Source organism: Sciurus carolinensis, chromosome 17 (genome assembly GCF_902686445.1).
Source record: "Sciurus carolinensis chromosome 17, mSciCar1.2, whole genome shotgun sequence".
In the NCBI taxonomy this organism is placed as follows: domain Eukaryota; kingdom Metazoa; phylum Chordata; class Mammalia; order Rodentia; family Sciuridae; genus Sciurus; species Sciurus carolinensis.
In genome coordinates, this window is record NC_062229.1 from 30,783,553 (window position 1) to 30,799,452 (window position 15,900).

General features: G+C 53.1%; 1 protein-coding gene across 4 annotated transcripts in view; it reads left to right on the top strand.

Moving 5' to 3' along the window:
• Nucleotides 1-362: 362 nt before the first annotated feature.
• The window catches only part of Scn5a (sodium voltage-gated channel alpha subunit 5), a 97,603-nt gene continuing 82,065 nt past the window's right edge, over nucleotides 363-15,900 (top strand). For 3 of the 4 annotated variants that reach the window (XM_047530849.1, XM_047530850.1, XM_047530851.1), the window contains exon 1: nucleotides 364-540. The gene's annotated coding sequence lies outside the window, so the exon portion shown is untranslated. Of the gene's footprint in view, nucleotides 541-15,900 lie in introns of all 4 variants that reach the window. The other variant, XM_047530852.1, reaches the window with a different exon arrangement.

Genomic DNA, 15,900 nt, shown 5'->3' on the forward strand with positions numbered 1-15,900 from the left:
CACTCCCGCTTGCGCCAGGGTGCTTGCCGGTGTTTGTCGGCGTGTGCCTGTCCGTGTTTGCGTGGGTGGCTATCTGTGGCGAAGCGTCCCCAGGTCAGTGTGCGTACGCCAGCGTGTGCCTGTGTCCGTGTGTCTGTCTGTGTCCGCGTGGGCGGCTGTCTATGGCAGGGCGTCCCCGGGTCAGTGTGGGGGTGTGCGCCCCGGCGAGTGCCGGCGTGTTCACCCTCCCAGCGGGCGGAGCGCCACGTGCGGAGCCCCGGGCGCGTCGCTCTGGGGCGGAGCCAGCCCGGGGCCCCAAGCCCCAGGCCGAGCCCAGGCGGGGCCCGCCCCCGACCCCGCCCCCAGCCCGAGCCCGCGCCGCCCGCCGAGCCCGGGAGCCCGAGCCGAGCCGCGGAGCCGAGACGGCGGCGGCGCCCGTGGGATGCGGGGATCGCGCCCCCGGGGCCGCTGAGCCTGAGCCCAGTGCCCCGAGCCCGTGCCGAGCCGAGTCCGCGCCGAGCCGCAGCTGCCCACCGCGGGGCCGGGCCGGGGGACCAGCAGGTGAGCGAGCGCCCCGGCTCCTGGCAGCCCTGGCCCGGCCGGAGCCCCCTCCGCCTGCCGCCGCCCAACTTTCCTACCCGAGGGCCGGAGCCTCCAGCCCCTGCGCGCCCCCTCCCCTGCCCAGGGTCCGGCCGGCGGCTCCCTCCCGGATGGTTCCTCCAGAGAGTGGAAGCGGGGAAGCAGGGGCGCAGATCGCCCTGGCTGGAGGGGAACCCCCGGGGGGCGTCTCTGATCGCCGCGTGCCCCCTTCCCCTTCCCTTTCCTTCCGGGTTTCCCTGTGCGCTGTCGAGGGCCGGGGGAGGGGGAGCTCCGGCCCCGGCTTCCCGGCCATCCCTGGCGCAGGCTCGGGGACAGTCTGGGTTTGGGACCCGGATTCCCGAGGCCGGAGACCCCAAGGTCAGAGCGGCGATGAGGCGCGCAATGAATGTGTTTCCAGAGAGCGGGGATGAGGGGGCTGACAGAGTAGTACTGGGAATGGGGGAGAAGGCCAAGCACCCTTTCTCGGGGCCCAGGAGAACGGTCCGCTGGGTCTGTTCTCTCTGTTGGACGAGATCACTGAACGTCTTGACAAGAGATCTCTGTGAGCTCTAATAGGGGAGAGATCTACGTGTGTGCCCCATTTCTGGGCGCTCGGAGCACGAAGAGATCTCGGTACCCTTTGACACCCCAAAGTACTTGCATCCCTGCCATCTGATCTCTGCCCTGCGAAAGCGAAGAGATCTCTGGGTGCTGAGATTCGGGAGAGTTCTCTGCCCTCCTAGCTCTGACCCCAACAGACTGATGCTCCGTGACAGGAGGCGGCTCTCGACCTCTGTGCTATTTGATCGGCTTTGGTGGCGCCCTGGGAGGAAGTGGAAGTGCCTAGCCTTGTCTGAGGGGCCAAGGTCTGGTGGGAGCAGAGGTGTGGGTGGCGGCGGGAGCGGCAGCGACGGCGGCGGCGGCGGCGGTGGTGGTGGTGGTGATGGGGGCAAGGCTGGGGCCAAGGCCCTGGCTGTAGGCCCGCCTTGCAGACACCTGTTGGAGGGCAGCGCACAGGCACAGTGGCGGCCATGGCAGAACTCACTCCTCTTAGTGCCTTGAGTCTGGCTGGGCCATGGTATCCTGTTGAGGTCCTGGACTGGCTTTGCGTTCCCTAGCTCTGCTTATGTCTGAGACTCCAAGCACCTTTCCCGGTGAGAGAAGACAAAACCATCCAGACAGGCATGCCTCAGACCCACACTATGCCAGGGCACCACAGCCCTCTCCCAAGTTCCTACCATCCCTCAGGACCTAGAGGGACCCTAAGCAGCAAAGGTCCAGGCCAAGGAGAGCCAGGGCCCATAGTGCTGCCCTCCACTCCCGTCTCCTTGACCTTACCTCCTCCCAGTTAGAATTAGGTAGGTGCACATGAGTGGTGGTAATGAGTGGCAAGGTGGCATTAGGGTGGGACAGGCTGCTATCTCAGGAGCATGCAGAATGGAGGGTCAGCGGACAACCAGGGTGTGGAGCAGAGATTCATCGCTAGAATGGAAGAAGTGCTGAAAAGAGCCTCATTAAACTTTTTTCATCTAACCCTGTCACCACCACCTTGTAAAAGTGGGGAAATCAAAACCCAGAGGGGTCAAGGACTTATCCAAGGTCACAGAGAAAGCACTAGATTGGGAACACCACTCATAGTGAAGAGTCCTTGAAATCTATTTCCTGGGGGCCAAATGGGCCTGGAACTGACCAAAGAGGATCTGAGCAGAAAGAGAACTGTCCCCAAGGTGCCGAGAACCACATTCAGCCTGATGTGGCATGGGCAGCTGCTGCACTCCAGGCCGCTCAGCCTGGTGTTGTGTGGTGATCAAAGCTACTCTGGAAAAATTCCAGGATTGACTCACTCGGCATGAAGAACGAGCTTGAAGGAATGGTGGGAAGCACCAGAGACAGCTGGGAATGGGGGAGCAGGAGAGGCTGGTACCCAATCGATCCAAAGAGCAGGGAGTCCAGAGGGCAGCCTGGGATAGTGATAAGTGGCAGTCTTGATTTCACAGGAGACTAGTTCCTGTTGAACCTTGGGAAGGTTGTTTGAAGGATTTGATAGAATGATAGAAGTGTGTTCCCAGAGCCCACTCAAAGGAGGGGTGACTACCTCTGAACAGGAAAGTCAGGGTTATCTTTCTAACAAAAATAACCTTCCAAACAGGGTTTGGTGGTGCACACCTGTAATCCCAGTGACTTGGGAGGCTGAGACAGGAGGATTACAAGTTCAAGACCAGCCTCAGCAACTTAGGGAGTCCCTAAGCAACTTCACAAGACCCTGTCTCAAAGAAAGGAAAAGAGAATAAATAAATAACTTTTCACCTGGGTTTTGAAGGGTGAATAGGAGTTTTAAGGTGAGGCCAGCTCAGTCTAGCCACCAGAACTAGTATGTACAAAAGTGCAGAGATGTGAAAAAACACAGTTATTAGTGGAGTGACAGGTCCTTCGACTTGAGGGAGAGAAGAGCGGAGTAAAAGCCAAGGTCATGGTCACGGGGGCCCTCCTGAGCTCTGTTCAGGAATTGGGAATTTATCCTCAGTAATGGTACTAAAAATAGTAACATTCACTGAGTGCTTTCTCTGGGCCAGGAACATGCTGCGCACTTTATAAGACTCATCCACTGAATCTCCTGTGCGTAAACCCTGGCAGCAGGGACAACAATAATGGCCATTTTGCAGATAGTGAAACTGGAGGCCCAAACTTGCTCACTGTCACACATCTACTAAATAGCAGACCTTGGGTTTGAGCCCCGGTGTCGATGTGTCTGCTGTGCAATGTGCCACCTCCCCAGTGCAGACCATAGGTGCCATCCAAAGTCTTTCAGTTGAAGGAAAGGTGACAGGCAGTTTACCACAGGTGTCAGAGCCATCTTCCTTCTCCACTGAGGAATATGCTCTCTGCCATCCCTGACTCTTGATGGCTCACCCAGTGAGGTGTACTGTCCCCACATCACCCTGTGAATGGGATGGGCAAACGAAGTCTGGGTTGACAAACTTGGTAAAGAGCAAAGGAAAAGTGACATTTCAGCCTCTGCCTTGAGCTTGTAGTACTTCCAGGGAGCAATGCCGACATTTGGCAGGGAGTTGGAGGGCAAGTCCAGGAAGGAAGCATCTTCCAGAAGGAGATCTAGGCTGGAGGTGGGAACTTGGAGTGGCCAGCAGAGGTGGTGAATTTGATTGCCCAGGGAGAGTGCTTGATTCCAGTCCTGGTGACATTCACCACACTTGAAAAGCTGTATATTAAAATGTGCAGGCTGCTCCCCCACGCATGCCAGTTCATTTGTTCTGAGTGGAGCTTGGGCATCGGTAGCTTGAAAGCCTCCAAGTGGTTCCGATGGGGTGGAGAGAGTGAGAAGAAGAAGACTGGAATCAAGAACCCAGAAGCACTTCAGCATTGGAGGCAGAAGTGGGCAAAGAAGGCTGGAAGGAGCAACCAGAGAGGCAGCAGGAAAACTAGGAGTCCCCTGACTTTCCTACTGAAAGACTTAAGAAAATACCTTCTGGAGGCCAAGGCATGGGTGACGCACACCTCTAATCCTGGCAGCTCTGGAGCCTGAGGCAGGAGGATTGCAAGTTCAAAGCCAGCCTCAGCAACTTAGTGAGGCCCCAAGCAATTTAGCAAGACCCTTTCTCAAAATAAAATAAATAAATAAATAAAAGGGACAGGGGATGTGGCTCAGTGGTACAGCACCCCTTGGGTTCGATTCCCAATAAATAAATAAATAAATAAATAAAACTTTTTTAAAATGCCTCCGGAAAGTTCATGGATAGATAAAAAAGAGTGAGTGATTTAAAAAGAAGTCCCCATGAGACTGAGTGACAGTGAAGGTGCTAGCGACCTTGGCAGGAGAAAGTCCACTCTCAGTGCCACAGAACGTGGTGCCTCCCTGACAGACAGTTCTCGATGATGAGTGAGTGAGTGAGTGAATGAGTGAATGAGTGAGTGAGTTGGTGGGAAGGGAAGCCAGAGGGAGCGTGTTGAGGAGTGAGAAGGAGGTGGAGACGTGGAGACAGCACTTTCAAGGGGCCTGATGGTTGACGAGGGAGGAGGACCAGAGGTGGGGTCTGGGGAGGGCTGTAGGGAAACCCCGACGTGAACAGGTGTGTTCCTGCAGCCCGTCTGTGGCAGGCACTTAGGGGAAAATGCCTTTCCCCCAGAGCAAGGGGCCCGACGTCTGTGGCTTAAAATTGAGCATGAGGGGTGTTCGGTTGTCGTCGTTTGTCCATGAAACCGGTCAGGGAGGCCCAGGGTTAGTTAAGTGAACCCCAAAAGGGAGGTTGCAATGGTGGGTTCCCGATGAGGGCAGACACGGGAGGAGTCCTTGCTCTGGGAAGAGATGAGTATTCCAGAAACGTGTATTCAGAGACAGAGGGACAAGATGAGGTTGTCTAGGGCAGGTATCCAGGGTGACAGATCTGGGAGTGGAAGGGCTGGGGTAAAAGTTTTGTGGCAGAGGAGGCAGAGGGAGGAGAAGCCCAGAGAGCTCCTGTGGACAGAGACTGGGCAGCCAGGAAGCAGAGCAACTACCAAGATGGCAGAGGTGGCAGAGTGAGCCTGGGATGAATGCCCCTGCCTTCTTCCAGCCCAGGATGGCCTAATGTAGTAGAGTTCAGCCTGGGATGATGAGGGAGAGCCCAGAGGGGACATTTAGTACCTACTTTGTGCCGTGGAAGGTTCTAGAAAGTATCCAAAACAGATACAATAACTGCTCTCATGAGGTTTATACATGTAGTAGGGTAAGACAGACTATCACTAAACAAATAGGTACAGAAGATAATTTTAGTAACAAGTGCTGTGAAGGAAATGAAATAGGGTTTGGAGAGAATGGGATGATTCTAGACTGGTTGACCAGGGAATGCCTCTTTTAGTAGGAGAGTGATCTGAGACCCGAATAACAAGAAAGAAACAATGCTGAAGAGATCTGGAGAAAGAATTTTGAAGAAGAAACTGCCTGTGCAAAGGCCCTGAGGCAGGAACCAGCTAGTGGGCTGGCTGCTGTGGCAGGAGCAGAGGAGATGGGGTGGGGATGGAGAAGTGCTGTGACTTACTCCTAACCCCCACCCTCTCGGTGGACTGCCCCTTCGGCTACACACAGCTTACACCACTCTCCTCTCTGGCAGCCGTTCCTGGGAATGAGTCTATTTTTAGACACAACTCTCCTCTCCGTGGGCCTAGAACATACCGTGTCTTTTTAAGATGATCAATATGGAATGGCACTATTTATAGAGACCCCAGGTCAAATCCTGAGGCCTGGGACCCCCTGATAGGGGAGGAAGTCCAAGGACCAGGCTTTGTGGGGACGGCACCACAGCTGGCACAACCTTGGGGACATCTGACATAGATTCTTTGCACCTTGTGTCACCTCCTCTGCTGGGTCTGCCCTCACCCCTTCCCTGCAGAGTCACCACTGTGGACTGGGGAGCCAGGTACCAAAGCCGCCTCTGACAACTTCATTTCCTGAAGGGGGGCTCATATACCCGCCCCCAACAGAAAATGTAGTTGTGACTGTTGGAACCACAGTCTGATGTGATAGTTTGTCAGCCTGTTTTGTCCAGTCCCCTCTCTTCTTTATCTCTTCTTTATCTTCTGGAGGGGCAGACAAGGATACAGAGGACCCACGAGTCCTCCCAGGTTTACCCCATGGGCCAGAAAGAGATCTGCCCAGGACAGCTCAAAGTTAGGGGCTGGGCCTCCCTGGTGGGAGGTCGGTGTGGCTCAGAGCAGCCAGGAAGGCCTCCTGGAGGAGGTGGGATTGAATCGAGCTGTGGAGGAGGCACAAGGCTTGGAAAGGGATCCGATTGTCTCTGAGCCTGTTGTCGGGAGAGTGTTTATGCTCTGAGGCTTGAGTTCTCTCTCTCCTCTTCAGTTCCTCCTGATTAAATCTCCCAGGGAGGCAGTGGAAAGTCAGAGTGCCCACAGGAGTATTAGCAGAGGGGAAGGATGGAGCCGTTCTAGAGGCGTCTGTGTGCGCCCCGGCAGGTCCCTCACCCACTCGGAATCCTCTGTCCTTGTCCCCACCGGCTCGCAGGCTTGCTTTCGCTGCTGGCCTTACACCCCTGGGAGGCTGAGGGCCGGTGCGGCCCACCCGGTAGGCTCAAGGTCACACGGGGATGCGGGGGGCGGAGCTCAGCCCAGGGCCACGCCCTTTGCCCAGGGAGCCTGGGCTTTCTGGGAATGGATTTTGAACAGTGGAAAGGCTCCTCCTGGCATAAGAGGGTGGTAAAGGCCTTTCTGGCGGGTTATTGATTCCTCGAAGGGAAGGCCTGAGTGAAGGAAGGGGCTGGCTCAAGAGGCAGTTTTCAAAGAGATGGCAGGGCAGGAGAGGGAATCTGACTTCAGGCACCAAATCCATTCGCAGGCTACATTAGCCATCCCCCACACCTGGAGCCGGGCGGGGACGTGCCGGGGTGATCTAAGGGGTGGATCAGACCATGGGAGGGACCAGCCCAGCCAATCAATACTGCCTGCTGGCCTTCAAAGCCCCAGCCTCCTCCTCAACTCAACCAAGAGCAGGAAAGGGACCCAGACTAGCCCCTCAGAGCAGAGGTGGCTGCTCAGCTCTGCTGCCTCTGAGCTACTCCCAGGAAGGACCCCAGACCCTGAGTCCATTCCCTGCTGTCCCCACCCAGGGGACACCAGCTGGTGGGGGGTGGGGATGCAGGGAGGCTGAGGGACAAAGGCCTGACCCCCGGAGTAGACCTCAGCGGAAGATGCACAGGCTCTCAGCCGCAGGCCGATTGCAGCTCCAACCGCGCCGCTGTGCTGGGTCGGATTCAGCACAGACTGCCAGTTAAATAAAGCGACAGCTAGTTGCCAACAGAACTGGAAACCCAGGGAAAGCCCCCACTCGCTGCCTGAGCCCGGGTGCCTATTAGAGGTATAATTGCTGCACTTCCGCTTCAAGAACTGTCTGAGGGAAGGAGAAGGAAAAAAAAAAAAAAAAAAAAAAAAAAAAAACACTCTCTGAGGATCCTTGGGGGCCTACCGTCCTCAGAGATAGCTGGACTTTGGGTCCCTTCCAGTCCTCGCTTTTTATGATCCAATTAAGAACTTGTCCCCAGATGAGTCCCTGGTGCTCACAGTGCATTGCAAAAAAATGAAAAGTAAAAATCTCAAAAACATTATGTTAAGCAAAAACAGCCTGACACAAAAGAGCCCATGTGCGTGAAGTTCTAGAACAAGCAAAACTCATCTGTGGAACTAGAAATCAGAGCAGGTGTCTGAAAGGGACAGAAGGGGACTTTTAGGGTCAGGGGAGTGTTTACTATCTTAATCATGGTGGCAGTTACCAGGTATATGTGTTCATCAAAACTCATCCAGCTATATACCTAAACTGTGCATTTTCTTGTATTTAGATTATACCTTAATTTTAAACCATGTTAAGAAAAAGGGGCTGCATATTGAGGTATACTGTTTCATGGACATTTTTGTGACAGAGATTTAATGTCTTGGATTGGTTTATCTCCTAGGCGATGAGAGACCCCAGAGGCTAGGCCTCCCAGGTTTCTCTGGGGGCACAACTCACTCCCTCAGTGCACACAGTAGGTGCCTCATAAATGTCTCTGTTGCCATGGCATCAGCACACAGTTCCCCAGTGAAGGCCTTTTTTCAGCTCAGGTATAAAGAAAAATGAGTTGGAAGGAACTGGGCTAGAGAGAGTCAGGATGCTGAGTGCCGTCGTGGGCACCAGTGTGCCGAGAGAGTTTGGGGGGCATCTCTCTGCTGGGAACAGTTCTGGCCTTGATTATGTGTGCTGTGTGGGTGTAGACACCTGGTTTGGGGTCTGGAATGAAAGTGCCCCTGGATGGCCGAGCTGGCTCCCCACCTCTGGGCCACTCTGGTCTCAGCATGTTAGATCCTCCAGGTCCCCATCCTGGAGCCCTAGGACCTGGCAATGTTGGGTCTTGGGCAAAGGTGCGGTGCCACCCAGCACACGGTAGATCCCCTGAGCACGGATCAGTAAAGGGGCTGACAGGGAAGACTTGGGCCTGGAGGAAGAGGATACTGAGTGCCCTGTGGAGGGGGCTCCTGACCACCTGGGGAGTTTGCGGTCCCCTGATCTGGCACGCAGACACTGTTGAATGGTGGATGGAGTGCATGAGCTGCTGTCAAGCCCCCACACCCATGCTTGCTGTGGGAAAAAGGGGTGAGGAGGAGAAAAGGGGGTTAGCAGCCCTTGAGGGGAACTCAAACCAGTTTGTCCTTAGGAAGTGGACTAAATGCAGGGCTGGAGCTGACCAGTTCTCTCCTCAGCTTCCACCCCTGGAGAGGACTCTGGTCTCCAGGCCCCCTGCTCATCCCTGTAGGGGAATCGCTTGGCAGGGCTAAAGTGGGCGGGGTTTTCCTGTCTGCTGAATTAGTCTCAGCTCCATCCTGAGTGTTGGAATAAATGAGATGCAAATGTGTGTAAATGAGGGCATCCCCAGCTTCTGGGGTGGGCGTGTTCGCCTCAGAGAGGGATGGGGCTGATTCTGCAGGACTCCCCAAGATTGCTGGAGGTAGGATTGGATCCACGGAAGGAAAGCCCCTTCAGATGGCTCCAGCAGGCTCTGGACCGGACAGGGTTAAGGCTTGTGCCTTCTCAAAGGAATACAGCCTGCAGGGAGCCAGTTAGCTGAGGCCCTTGTGCAAGGATATGTCAATGTGCCTTTGATCTGGGAGCAAGGACCTGAATGCACAGGCCACGAGCACCAGCTGGCACCCCCACGGAGCCTTTGTCCAAGCTGTTACCCCGGAGAGGAGAGCCGGGAAGTGCAGATAATTGCCTGGGCAGGAAGGATGGTCTGAACATGCTGTAGACCCCTCCCCCTTCCACTGCACCACCCCAACCTGTGGCTTGAGCCTCTACAGCCACTGCCAGAAACCAGGGTGTCCACTTCCTGGTCTGCCTGGACAACTCTTCTTCAACCCATCTTCCCCCCTCCTATGTTCCCACCCCCACCTCATCTCCAGAGGCCAGCGTGAGTCAAGGCCCCAGAGCAGGTGGCTTTCAATACTGTTTTAGGGTCTGATAGCCCAAACGCTATGGCAGTGGCTTCCAACAGGAATATAATATGAGCCACACATGTAATTTTAGATTTTCTAGCAGCCACATTTAGAAAAGTAAAAAGAAACAGGTGAAATCAATTTTAACAAGCTTTATTTAATCCAGTATATTATCAAGTTTAGTGTTAGCTCTTTAAGTTGTAATCAGTATTAAAAATTATTAATGAGCTGGGCATGGTGGCCCACACTTCTAATCCCAGCAGCTCAGGAGGCTGAAACAGAAGGATGGCAAGTTCAAAGCCAGCCTCAGCCACTTAGCGAGGCCCAAAGCAACTCTGTGAGACCCTGTCTCAAAATAAAAAATAAAAAGGTCTGGGAATGAGACTCAGTGGTTAAGCACCCCTGGGTTCAATCCCTGGTACCAAAAAAAAATTATTAATGAACTAGTTGGCATTCGTTGTCTCCTGCTAAGCCTCCACAGTTGGTATGGGGTCACAGCAGTGCATCTCCATCCACGCTAGCCACGTTCCAATTGCTTGGTAGCCACACACAGAGTGAGTGGCTGCCCTGTTGGACAGTGCCAGAGCTGGAGAGAAAACTGCTAGGGAATCTTTTCTTTCAGAAAACTGCTGACTCTGGGCATGGGCAGAAATCGGCCAGGTCTCCCTGGGAGCTTCTGCCCAGTTATGGGCATGGGCCAGGCCAGCCTCTGCTGAGGCCAGTAGCCAACTCTTAGCCTTGGAATCGGGGGTGTTCCAGACCTGCTCAGTCCCAGCTGGTGGCCACAAGTAAGCCAGGCCCTGTAATCCCAATTCTGTGCCCTCTGAGATACAGGCCATGCAATGCAATAGTTAGACTTCAAACAGACTGACACTGACTTATTCTCACTAAGCATCAGATTCCCCATCTGTAAAAGGAGAATAATAAGCACTCTCCCCTTCCTAGGATTATTGCATGGTTGAAATAAAGTGATCCACAATAGCACTTAGTGCAGTGCACGGGGACAGCCCTTCATCAGTATCCACCCCAGCTCAAAGTTGGGGAAACTGAGGTTCAAAAAGGAGACCAGGGTCACAGTGTGGGTTTGTGGCTGGACACAGGAAGCTTAATCTGGCACTCGTTCATGCCTTTATCCATCAGACTCTTACAGGTATTTCACTGGGTTGGGCTCCTTTTAGGGGGCTCAGTACAAATACCAAGAGGGCAAGCATATGTAGAAGTAAATCTACCCTGCAATGAAATGGGTATGGGAATTCAAGTGTGCCAGAAGCACAGACAGGAAAAGAGCCAGCCAGGCTGGGAGGGCTGGTGTGGAAGGAAGGCCCTATGAGCTGGATCTCAAATGAGAATAATAATATAGATATGTGCTGTATAACAGTGTCAACGACGGACTACATAAATGGTGGTGGTCCTGGGATTTTATAATGGATCTGAAAAATAGCTATCACCTAGTGGTGTTGGAGACGTTGCATTAGCAGCCCCCGGCGTCACATGTGCAGAGAGACTACAGAACGCAATACCTACTGCACCGCCAGTCACATAGAAGTACAGCACATACAACTATGTGCAGTGCATGACACTTGATTGCCAAGGGTCACATTACTGATTTAGGTATTTACCATACTTTTATCATTATTTTAGAGTGAACTTCTACTTATAAGAGAAAGATTACCCTAAAACAGTATGCCATATTATGCTATGCAGTTCTCGTTTATTTCCTCTATTGTATCAAGAGGCCACATTAGGAGGTTCAAGGGCTGGGGGTGCAGCTCATTGGTACAGTGTGTGCATTAACTGTGCGAGACCCTGGGTTCAATCCCAGCACCTGGGTCGAGGAGTAGGGGAGAGGCTGTGTATAATGATTGACCTTCACCATCTAGGTTTGTGTAAATACAGTCTACAGTGTTCACACAATGACAGAAATGCCTAATGATGCTTTTCTCAGAATGTATCTTCATTGTGAAGTGACACATGGTGGTAATGACAGCAATAACCACAATGATAATAGCAACCGATATCCAGTGAACATGTGCTGTGTGCCAAGGCTGGAAAAATATCAATAAACTTATGCCTCACAACAGTCCTGTGAAGTGGGCACTATTAAAAACCCCACTTCGCAAATGGGAGAACTAAGCTGGAGAAAATCAATTCACCTGCCCAAGAACACGTGGCCATTACGTGGCCAGGGCCCAGGTTCACTGGCTTCCAAGACACAGCCCAAACCACTTCCTCATCCCACAGAAGGACAGGAAATCTTCAAGAGAAGGAAGTGGGAGACCAGAAGGGGAGGCAGAGATGGACATAGGGGCAAGTTCTCTGGCCCAGGGTGTCTCCTCGTTGCCATTCTCAGCAAGTATGCGTGGAATCTCTGCTGACTTCATTTCCTCATCACCACCTGTTGATTTGGGATCTATCACGTAGAGAAGAAAAGTATTCTGTGAAGTCCTGTGTAGGACCTTGCTCACAGAGGATGCTAAGTAAATGTTCAATCATTCAGTTAATCAAATGAGTCTGAGTTGAAGCGTTCGTTACCATGTTCTCCTCAAATAAGACATGACGTTGCCCGAGGTCTGCAAGGGCTCCACATCTTCATGGGATTTCAGGCATTGAGGGCCCAGAGTGAAGGAGGTTCCTAGTTCTCAGGTCAGTATTTGGGATCCTGTGGATGATTTGTCAGACTTCCCTCAATTCCATCCTCCTGTCCCTGGCGTGGTCAGTCTAGAAGTGCCCATCTTCTCAGTGTGTCCCATCAACCTGGGCAGAAGGCAGGACTCTATACTCACATGTGGCATATGACCAGGGTGTACCCAGGGAGTCACTGGTGCCCTGACCTCCACCTTGGGTGGGTGAGTACCTGCTCCCAGGATATGCACATCCTCTCCCTGAACCTCTTCTTTAGGAGCCAGGAGAAGGCAGAAGAGAAGTGCCACAGAATCAGGCATTTTGCCTGGTCCTGAGGCAGATGCGATTGCGGGCCAGGGTGGTGGGTGTCCAGGTCCAAAGTCACCAGACTGCCAGACAGGAGAGAGGAGCCCAAAGTAGAGGAAGCCAGCAGAGATTTCCTAGGAAGCCTGGGAGCCACTTCCACAAGTGCTTTGCATAAATTTACATGGCAAAGAATATTCTTTGCATGCTGGGTTCCAAAGGCTCTGATTCCAAGGCGACCAAAATGCCAGACGTGACTCAGGACGCTGGTGTGTGCCTGCCTTGGGGATCTGGGATTGAAGTGGGCAGGGAGGGGCTTCAGAGAGATAGAGAAGACTAGAGCTGGTTCCTTTTTGGCCCCTGGGGTGACCAACCATGCTGGTTTAGCCCAGAATTGAGAGATGTCCTGGGATGCAGGTATTTAGTACTAAAACTGCCAAAGTCCCAGGCAAATCTGGACAAGTTACTCATTCTACATCAGTCTCCCACCCGGGATGGTGCTCACGGCTGCACTCTAGACTGCCCGGCTGGTGTGCTCCATGTCACGGCACTGTAAGCCCCATCTGTGGGTCACTAGCTACATGCCCCACCTCAGCAAGGCTGATTGAGAAGACAGTCCAGGAGGCCAGTTCCTGTTGTAAACAGTATTCTGTCCCCATGGTCATCTCTGCCTTGATGGGAATACTCATATTGCAGTCCAGCAGGTTAGGGGGATTCCCTGCCCTGCCCTAAGAAGAGGCCAGACCAGGAAGGGGCAAAGGCTGGGTGTGGGGATGTAGAGTAGTGAGGGGACCATGGATGGCTGGATAGTCAGAGGTGTCTTGGAGGAGGTCTGGTGGCGAGGAGAGCATTAGGTAACTCTGTGATCACATAGGGCCCAGAGAGTGGGAATGTTTGAGTCACAGAGTGGAGTGGAAGGAAAGAGAAAGGCAGTGGTTAGCACTGATTGTGGTCCAGGCAGGGTGAGGAGGCCTGTCCCAGGGCAGTGGCTTTGGGGATGGAAGTGATAACAATTGGTGGGACTGGAGGCTTGTGGTCAGAGTTAGAAGAAAGGGCGTCAGGTGGAACCAGTTTGTGAAAGAAGATTCGCTAACTCTCCAGAGCTAGTGAGACCTAGGGAAGGATGTGCCCAGTAACCAGAGGTAGATGAACGTGGGGCAGGATGGAGTGGGGTTTCCCTAGAGTGAGCTGAAAGGACTGGGGAAGCCGGCCCAGGCAGAGTGGTCAGATGGAAGAGCTGTCCCAGCCTAGAGAGCAGCCATCGAGCTGGTGCAGGGGGAGAAGCTGGCCTGGGCCAGGGGAGCAGCGTGCCAAGCTAGCCTCTGGGAGGAGAGTGGCGGGAGCTGGCAGACAGAGGCTTGCACATGGGGTCCACCTGCAGCCTTCCTAATCCACAGGTCTGACCTCCCAGGCCTGAGGGGCGTGGCTGAGCATCCTCTGGCCTCCTGAGCCCTTCTCACCCTGACATCACTGGAAACCCTGCAGTGGGGCTCAGCCAGGCGTGGCCAAAGCAGGGTGTGGGCCCAGGGCTGCTGAAGGAAGGGCCGGGCCAGAGCCAGGTGCAGGGAACAGGAGAACAAGGGGGAAATGGATCCTGCCACCCACCAGGAGTGGCCAGAGACAAAGAAGGCTCTTGGCAGGTTTACTTTGGAACCTGAAGCTGCCTGGCTGCTGGGGAGCAGGGAACTTCATCTGGAATCTGGTTTCAGCTGCTTCCCTAGGAGGCCCATACCCCTCCCAGGCCAAGGGCCTGAGAGTGTGGATGCTGTGCTGGAGGCCAGCTGAAATAAGACCCTTCTCAGGACCCAGGACCCCGTTGTCAGGGTTTCCAGTGGAGGGGAACTAAAGAGGGTGAGGTAGTACTTGGGCACATGAACCTACACACCTGCCCCATGGTCTCTGTGCGTCTCCTAAGACCCGGGGCCTGGCTCCTTGAGGTTGCTCTGCCTCTCCCACAGGGGTAATGCAAGACTCAGAATGGAATTTGTCAGGCCCAAGGGGGCACAGGCTGGGGCCCTCAGGCCAGGCTTCCTCCTGGGACAACCTTCAGTGCTATTCTCCATCCCTGCCCAGAAAGGACACAGTCCGAATGACAGCCAGTGGGTGGCCAGGGGAAAAGCTGAAGGGGGTGGGGAGAGCATGGTGAAACATCAGAGAATCCCAGGGAGGACTTTGAGGGTCTCCTCCTTCTCCTCCCTTAGTACACAGATAAGGACAGTGAGGTGCAGAGGAGGGGACCCAAGGGTCAGCAACTGAGCAGGGACTAAGGCAGGTGGTGAAGCCCAGCTCAGAATCACGCATTTCAAGAAAAAGACACAGAATAAAATACACAGGAAACCAATTGTATTGAATGCAGCTATCAGAACACTTGAGAACCAATTTTCGATAATGTGTGTGCTTCTTTATTAATGTCTTAAATAAGATCGAGCTGCCGGTCTAAGTACTGTAATTTTAAAGTAGTGATGAATAATTTTTGAGATACTAGCAGCCACTGTGATGGATCAGAGGAAGCTGCAGCTTCTTTTGGTCACAGATACTGCTAACCCTCTGTTTTGTTGCCTACGTTCATAAATGAAAGAAATGCTGTATTTGAGTTGAAGGTGAATAAGAAGGAGATGTGATTTCTCCCCAGAATCTGTTCCCCATCCCTCCAAGGAATCTGTTTAGAGCCCCTGAACTACATAGTCAGGCAAAACTCATCCATACCCTTAGCAGTCAGGAGGGTGGTTACCCTCGGTGAAGTAGGGTAGTTAAGTGACTGGAGGGGAACCCAGGAGGGAGGGGCTGGGAACCATCTCTTTCTTTGGGTTCTGGTTACCAGGTGTGTTCAGTTTGTGGAAATTCATCCACCTGTACACTTAACATGCACCTATCTGCATGGATCGTTTATTTCAATACAAATTACAAACACATCTTTGCTAGAACAGATATATGTGCAGGTGCAAGCTTTCTCTCTCTCTCTCTCTCTCTCTCTCTCTCTCTCTCTCTCTCACACACACACACACACACACACACACACACACACACACACACCTTTTGCCCGTGTGTACCAGTGAGCCTGTGCACATCCACAGGTGTTCACGTGTCTCCAGAACCCTTGCAGGCATATGTACACAGATGGATACAGTCAGACAGAGAGCACTATTTTTAACAAACAATTCCAAGCTTAAGGAGTGGCTTCCCAACATACAGAACTAGTGATTGCTCACGTGGAGAGGGTTGCCCTGCTAGGGGCTACTGCCAACCAGCCTGGGTTTTTTGTTGTTGTTTTGTTTTATTTAAAAAAAAAGAATAATGACCTTATTGTTTTAGCAAACTCATCATTAACAAAACCAAGTAGTGAATAAAAGTACAAAGAAAGTATTAAATTTCCCAAATTTCTCCCCAGCTAAGGAAAAGAAAGGTGAAATTCACATTTGGTGACAAGGGTTATAGAAGTCTCTGTGT